We start from the raw sequence: 9,062 nt of genomic DNA, 5'->3' as shown, positions 1-9,062 counted from the left end.
ATCACACCTTACTGTCTTATCTATGTATATATGTATGTATGAGCCTATGAGGGAGACCCCTACATGGCAGCTAGACCTGGTAGAAATAGCAGCCAAATTTCCCCCAAATCACACCTTACTATCTTATCTATGTATATATATGTATGTATGAGCCTATGAGGGAGACCCCTACATGGCAGCTAGACATGGTAGAAATAGCAGCCAAATCTCCCTCAAATCACACCTTACTGTCTTATCTTTCTGCTACTTGGATATAGGTGTTATATTCGTCGTAAAAAAACTTTCCTGTCACACACTCACGCACACGCACACACACACACACACACGCACCCTCACACACACACACACGCGCACACCCACACACACCCACTCACACACACGCACGTTAGCTTACAATTTTATTTATATATTTGCGTGTCTGTGTAGAAAGAAGAAGTGGGAGGCAGAGTGAAAGAATCACTCACTACAGTTAGTGAATTAGTTTCATTTTATTCGTTGCCCACTGTGTGTGTGCGTTTGCGTGTGGTGTAAACCAGATTAAGAAAAGCATTTGACACACACCAGAATGTGAGTTTTCTGTAAATTTTGCTTAACTGGAGTTTAAATTTTAAAAACTGGAGCTGGCATGACGCGATGCATTGTACTCTTAAAAATGCAAGGTAAATTGTAATTGAAGAAATCCTATATTGTAGATTTGTATAACTCCCAAAGGGAGGGCAGATAAAATCTGCCTTTTATAATAAGAGATACACACACATACAGACACACATACATACATACATACATATATATGTACCTACACACACAAATATATGCACACACATATATATATATATATATATATATATATATATACATACACACACATATATACATACACACACACACACATACATACATACATACATACATACATCATGGTTAAATACAACTGAGAGAGAATACTGTACCAACACAAACGATGAAACATACAAAAGTGATGCAGAAACCTTTCTCTATAGCAGTAGATAAACTGCAGAACTGGAAGGGACCTAACAGGAGGATATTGGTACAAGATGCTGACATTTGTAAAGAAACCAATTGATATGTAAGTTCAAAAGGAGTATGGAAGGTCAGGCTGATATGCCACATTGGCTTGCTACAGCAAGGACAAAATCTTGTTGCCAAACATGAAATCACCGAGATGGCAGGAATCTACAGGCCCACGCAAGTTGCCACAACCAATTCCTCCAGGTCCATTGTGAGTCGAACAACATTATGACTGATGAACAATGCTGATAGAAAGAAAGGAGTGTGGGGATGTGCCAAACAACTTTTAATAAACAAAGCCGTCCTGTCTGAAGTAAGAAAACAACGCAGAAATCTTGTGACAGTATGGCTTGTCTATAAGAAGGCATTCGACTCTATCCCTCACTCATGGCTGTTGAAGTGCCTACACCTGGCAAAGGTACCTTCCACTCTAATTGTGAGTCTCTGTAGAGAGACTCACAAAGACATGGACAACAGTTCTCACCCTTCCAACAGAGAACACAATAATTGTTTCTGATAGTAAAGGCATTTCAAAGGGAATATTCCAGGGAGATGGTCTTTCTGTACTTCTTTTCCTTTTGCCACTGAATCCATAATCGTTCCTACTGCAGAAAACAAATGGCTACATACTAGGATCTTCAACTGCTAGAAGTATCAATGAAACTCATAATTTCTTTGTAGACAACATCAAGATCTATGCTAAAAGCGTTGACAATGCCAAAATACAAACTGGAATTAGTAACAACATTTTCAGCGGATATAGGCATGGAATTTGGCCAACAGAAATGTTTGTATTTGGTCATAGAACGAGGAAAGTCAGTCCCCCAAACCCCAAACCTGTGCATCAACAGTCTCTCTATCTCCCCCATTCCACACAAAGAATGTTACAAATACCTAGGGCACATATATGAAAGCACTGAGAATAAAAATAGAGTGACCTGAGAATGTTACACCAGACTTAGGACAATATGGCAGTCAGAACTCTCCTCTAGCAACAAAACAATATCCCACAGTGCATTTGCAATACCAGTGCTGACCCCCAACATTTGGGATACTTGATTGGTCTGCAGAGGAAATCCACTCCATACATATTAAAACCTGCAAAACCCTGACACCGACTGGGAACTTCCAAAGAAACAGTGATGTGGACAGACTCTACCTAAGAAGAAATGAAGGTGGTGGAGGCCTGAAATCAGTGCAGACGGCCTTTGAGTGAAGACCACTACATCACATCATGCTTTGAAGGCTATGTGTTTGCAATCCAGAAAGAGGAGATTGCCCCAAAGTACCTGGTGAACAAGAGAGACAGTGATGCTCTTGTCATCCCAAAGTGCAACCGCATGTGTAGGCTATGTCATGTTTCAGTGGAAGACATCATGCATGTGATTAGCAGCTGTCTTAAAATGTCTTCATGGTACTACCTCCCTATGCAGCACAATGTTGTCGCTAAAACAATTTTCAATGCCATCTGCAAAAAAAAATAACTGTCTTGAAATAAACTTAGAAAATTCCTCTGTTATGAAATATTCCCATCAAAACTTCTGTCAAATGTAAACATAGCAGGTCAGATTTTGTTGCTTGGGACAGAGGGGCAAAGGTATGTACCATCATAGAGGATGCCAGTCAGGACAGCACTGGCAACGGCCACGTTCGGATGGTTCGCTTACGAGCCCCCAGCACTGGTATCACAGCTACAATTTCCATTGATGTTGATCGCTTTTGATTTTGATTTTGATTTTGATTCTGCTTCTCACTTGCCTCAAAAGGTCTTCACAAGTAGAGTTTTGTGTCCCAGGAAGGAAAGGTATGCATAAGTGGACTGGCTACATCCCATGTAGAGGCCATGGGTTAAGTTCTCACTAGTCCTGCTGGGTCTTCTCACGCACAGCATACTTCCATAGGTCTCGGTCACTAGTCATTTCCTCGGTGAGACCTAAAGTTCGAAAGTCGTGGTTCACCACCTCGTCCCAAGTTTTCCTGGGTCTACCTCTTCCACAGGATCCCTCAACCGCTAGGGTGTGGCACTTTTTCACACAACTATCTTCATTCATTCTTGCCACATGACCATACCAGCGCAAACGTCTCTCTTGCACACCACAACTGATGCTTCTTAGGTCCAACTTTTCTCTCAAGGTACTTACACTTTGTCGAGTATGAACACTGACATTACACATCCATCGGAACATACTGGCCTCATTTCTTGCGAGCTTATGCATATCCTCAGCAGCTGCGGCCCATGTTTCACTGCCATGTAGCATGGCTGTTCATATACATGCGTCATACAGTCTGCCTTTTACTCTGAACGAGAGGCCTTTTGTCACCAGCAGAGGTAAGAGCTCTCTGAACTTTGCCCAGGTATTCTTACTCTAACAGTTACACTTTCAGCACACCCGGTCCTGCTACTGACTTGGTCACCTAGGTAACGGAAGCTATCAACTATTTCTAGTTTTTCTCCCTGGAATGTGGTTTCTCCCTGAAAATGTTTTATTGGAGATTAATGTACAGGTTTAAGTCCCGCTTATAAAAAAACCCTAGTACAGACCAACAGCAGTTCAAACATTTAATACTGGTATTTAATTAAGTATCTATTGTTTGCCACGGTAATGATACAAACTGCCAATACAAACAGCAAAAGGAACTATTTAGCGCTCAACTATTAAGCACAATTCGTCCGTAATTAAGCCAGCAGCACCTAGTCGAACAAACACTTCCGCGCATGCATAATACAATAATGTTGATGTCCTTAACTGTTATTTGGGAATGTAAATATGTTTGCAAATTGTCTTCGTTACATGTTAGTCTGTGTTCTGAATACTTTTGTTTTATTAAATGTTGCTTACTACAAGTTATGGATGATTTTTTTATGACTTCATTGCTTTCAGGCTTAGCTTAAGGTATTTTCATGCCCGACATCACAAAATGCGTCTGAATAAACTTTGCCGGACAGCAAATAGAAAACATTTTTCATTTTTAACCTTGTATAGAGTATGCACTAGGAATTTTGACCTTCAAATTTTGGGGAAAAAATGTGGATTATACTCGAAGATTTACAGTACATATATATATATATATATATATAGTTCAGTAAAAATTTAGATTCCGTTGAATATGGTACTTAAGTTAAAGGCACCAGAATTTAGTACGGTATTATCCATATAATTCAAAATGGGGTGATTATAATCAAAATAAGCCACAAGGATATCCAGAGGTAATGCAGTACGATCGTTTCATGCAACTCCATTTAATTAAATAATGCAAGTATTACATCAGTTTTAAAATGTAGAGCAAGCTTCAGCTGCATATAGATATAGAATTTAGTTAAATTGAAAAGATTCATTTGTATAGTTATTCCATTAACCAAAATCACAAAGAGGGTATGTAGGTAGACAGAGAACAAGTTTCATTAACAATATCATAGCAGTTTCTTCATGGAAAGAAATACCAGTTACTACTATGATATTGTTGATGAAACTTGTTCTCTGTCTACCTACAGGCCACCTGTATATTGTGCCCAGCTCATGTTGCAGATGCGCAATATTTTCAGGGTTTTGTATTGCGTGGGAGACTTTTGTGTCATCTGCATAGCTAGCAAAGGTGGTCATCGTAGCAACTGAAGGCATGTCTGAAAGGGCCACTATGAACATCAGTGGCCCCAAGACAGTGCCCTGTGGGACACCGCTTGTTATTTGCGTTTCCTTGGAGGTGGCTCCATTGCTCACAACTCCCTACTTTCTGTCTTTTAGGAAGTTGTGCTGCCACTCTCCAAGTTTTCCGCCTGTGCCGAGACCACGCAGTTTGTGACAGATCATACCATGGTCGACTTTATCAAAGGCTTTTGCAAAGTCGAGATATATTACATCCACATTTGAGCCATTTAGTAGCTGTTTCAAACCCAGTCATAGTGTTGCAGGAGCTGTGTTAGGCAGCCTCTACCTGGTCGAAATCCATGCTGGGTGTCAGACAGCAAGTCATTTTCTTCAAGGAACATGATTAGTTTCTTACGGACTATTCATTCCATGACTTTGCTGATGTGTGAGGTCAGAGAGATAGGCCTATAATTTTTAGCATCTGCTCTGCTACCTCCCTTATGGATAGGGCATATTACCCCCTCTTTCAATTTGACTGGGAGCTTACCACTTGCAAGAAACCTCTGAAAAAGAAGCTGTAGCAGTTTTGCAAGGGCTCGTTTGCACGATTTGAGAAGGATCGCTGGGAATCCATCAGGTCCAGCAGCTGAGTTTGTGTCAATCTCATCAATGGCTAGTGTGATATCATCATCTTCGATGTTGATGTACTCAATTTTTGTCTCTTTGGCCGCAGGTAAAGTGGCAAAGAATTCTTCTGGGTTGTTTACTTGCCTGTGTCCTAGAGGTGTAGTGAACACACTTTGGAACTGTTCGTTCAGTATTTCACTTATCCTCATGGGATTTCCTGTGAGAGAGCCATCTTTTTGGAAGAGAGGTCCTATTCTCTGGTGCACTGTGGCTGTCTCTTTGGCAAACTTAAAGAAAGCTTTAGGGTTTGATTTTATATTTTCTATTACCCAAGCTTCTTTATCTGCTCTCTCCTTTTCATGGGACTGATGTAGACTTTTCTCAGTTTCCATTAGCATTCTTTCGAGCCGAGACTTCTCACCACTTTTGGTGTGCTTGCTCAGGCGGTTTGCAATCCTTGTCCGTCGTCTCATAAGAATCCTCCTTTCTCTAGGGATCCTGTTTTTGTTCTTGTGTGTGCTGGCCCTGTACACTGGGACATATTTGTCACATATGGCTTGTATTATGGACATGAAGTGTTTGTGTTTCATGTTTATGTCCGGTGTGGAGAGACATTCAGGCCAATCCTATTTGAGGATCTCTTTCTCAATCAACTTCCAGTTGGCCTTATGAAAGTTTAAGTTGGAGAGATGGTGGGTGCTTCGTATAGGCTGTGTGTCTACGGGGCCTTTTGTTCCATACATAGACAGCTCTATTATGTTGTGATCCGAGATCATTGTCGGCATCACATTAACATTATGGATAATATCCATATTGTTTGTGAAGCAGAGATCCAGTATATTATCTGCCCTTGTTGGTTGCAGAACTATTTGCTCCATGAAAGAGGCATTTGTGAGATGGAGCAGGGACTCCACCTGTGCCTGCTGATGGTGTGTCATCCCTGGGAGCATCTGCCCCCAGGCCACTCCACATTGGGAGGTTAAAGTCACCCATGAAGAATACACTGTTGTGCTGTTCAAGGTTGGTGAGGACTTCTCCTATTTTTGTTAGGCAGTCTTCAAACATGCCTGAGTGTTTTGGGGCGTCTGGTGGGCGATATGTAGTGCATATGACGATATTCAGTTGTCTTATGTGTACAATTTGAGTTTCACACACTGAGTTTGAATATGACAGCAGGACCTGGGGCGTGAGGTCATCTCGGATGTACATTGCAACTCCACCATGGCTCCTCCCTTTTCTATCTGTGCGTATGACTACATATTGCGGCATGTGTATTTCTGCATCACCTATATCGGGTTCAAGATGCGTTTCTGTGAGTGCCATGCATATAGCTTGATTGCATGTCACAAGGTCTCTCAGGAATGAAATTTTCTTTTTACAGTTTCTGCGCAGCAGCCCTCCTACGTTCAGTAGAAATATTTTTGTGGTGTGTGTGTTGGTGTTGGTGTCTGTGGTGGCCATCCTGCATCTGTTGGTGGTGGCCTTATGTGGTGGTAGTTCCAGCTTTGTGCTTGTAGCCAGGTCAGCTGCTGAACAATTTTTTGTGCCATGCACAAAAAAGATTGCTGTTCAGCTGCTGCCCTTCTCACATCTGGGTGAAGCTGGCCATTTGTTGGGTTACTGCGCACCACATCCGCATATCGTCTTTCAGGAGTGGTCAGTGCGCTTTTTTTCCTTCTTTTATATTTTTCTCTTTCTTTTTCTGTTTTCTGTTTGTTCTCCCCAAGGGAGGGACCCCTGTCTCGCGTCCGTGCGGTTTTGGTAGGGCCTCTGATGTGCAAAGCGACAGTTCGCACCTTCGACGCCGTACCAGCAGTCCCCCTTCAGGTAGAATTTGCAGATGTTTCTTTCTTTGCCCTTATAGTTCTTGCTGGGGTCCTTTTGTTTTCTCTGGACAGGGTTTCTTTTAGCTTTGATTTTGTCGCCCTTTACCTCCTGTTTCCCATCAATTTTAGGGTGCTTTTCTTTTCTTGCAGCCATCGCACTTCTTTGGTCTTCAGTCGTGGTGTTGGGAGCTGGACATGTGTCATTGTTTTCAAAGTGTTCTAAGTTTCTCGGTTTTGTTTTTCGTTGGGTTCTGGATGTTTTCTTCATCCTTTTGGCCTTCCCTGGTGCCGTCACCTCCTAGGATGATGTCCAGAACGTCTACATGTTGCCTGATTAGAGCGTATGAACGGATAAATTCTCGTTTCTTTCGCTCTATCTGGGCGGCGGTTCTTGAAAAGTCATTGCTCTTCAGCGCTGCTGCAATGATATTGTTCGGCGAGTCGTCCTCAGCAATCCTGCAAGCGCAGACGAACAATTGCAACTCTCTCGCAGACCAGTTTCTTGAGATTTTCGCCTGAGATATAGTGAGAGAGTAATATAGGAACGGAGAGAGAAGGGAAGATAAGATGATTGACCGGAGAGGGAGAGGAGAAAGGAGAAAAGCCAGGGGGGATAGAGAGAGAGACGAGGGGATTGTCCTGAGAGAAGAGAGGAAAAAGAGAAAAAGAGAAAATAAAGAGGGAAAAAAGAGAAAGAATGGCAGGTCAGCAGGGGGAGAGTGAGTGGGATAGAGGTGTAGTAGAAAGAAAGTAAAGGGACAGGGTGGAAAAGAGAGACAAGAGGATGGACCCTAGAGGGAGCAGGGAGAAGAAAGGCGGAGAGATAAAATGCAGAGGGAGAGAGAGAGAGGGCGGGATAGAGGTACCAAGGAGTGAAGTAAAGGGACAGAGAGGGTGGTGTGGAGGAAGGAGACAGAAAGAGGAAAAAAGAGACAAGGGGGTGAGCCTTAGAGGGACAGGGAGAGGAAAGGTAGGAAGAAAAAGGGGGAGAGGGAAAGAGGGGGCGTGACAAGGTGCAAGAGAGTGTAGTAAAAGGACAGGGAGGGTGGTGTAGAGAAAGAAATAAGGGGACAGAAGGGGAAGAGGAAAAGGGGTTTGACCTGTGAGGCAGAGAGAGGGAGGGGGAGTAACAGAGAGAGAGAGAAAGAGGGCGGTATATAGATACAAGAGAGAATGAGTGAAGTTGAGGAACTGAGAGGGGGTGAGATGTGAGAAAGTTGATCTGAGAGAGAGATGCAGAAAGAGAAACGATGGCAGAGAGAGAGAGAGAGAGAGAGAGAGGAGGGGAGAGTGAGAGCGGAAATAGAGGGTCTGGGGATGGAGAGACAGATAAGGTATAAAAATGTAAGATAGAGATAGAAATGTAAGAAATGAAAGAGATAGAAATAGAAATGTAAGAAAGAGAGAGAGGGAGAGTGTGGCAGATACGGAGGACGAATATGTAAACAAACGCGTTAGAGATAGAATAGCGCGTATTTTTTATATCTGTTATATCTTTTTTTTTTAAATTATTATCTTCTGGTTGAGAGAACACTAAAAATAAATATTTTTCTTACCTTACCGGCTGAGAGAACACTTAACTTGATTCCGTTTTATAAGAAAGGAAGATAGATACCAAGATAGACCTTTGATATTCCTCAATTGTATTTTGTAAACAAAAGGAAGGAATAGAGTTCCGATTTCGTAGATGCAAAAATTAACGATACTTTCTATATTTTCATAAGCAATTTGGTATTAGGCAGCAAATTTTCAGAGGCTTTCAAAACACGCAGATATACGACATCAAAAGCGAAAATATCCTTCTCAAAAATACTGTGTCTTGTTAATACACAAACAAAAAATTCGCTTCGATTTCAGGACGTAACACACGTGCTTTCATCACATGTATTCGCGAGGTATGTTCTAGTTGCAAATACTATATCAAAAGCGAAATTATTCTTCTCAAATACAGTGTCTTGTTGTACTTTCACTTATATTCGCTTTTCAGACAAAT

This window comes from Octopus sinensis, linkage group LG1 (assembly GCF_006345805.1).
Source record: "Octopus sinensis linkage group LG1, ASM634580v1, whole genome shotgun sequence".
NCBI lineage: Eukaryota > Metazoa > Mollusca > Cephalopoda > Octopoda > Octopodidae > Octopus > Octopus sinensis.
This window is presented reverse-complemented; position numbering follows the sequence as displayed.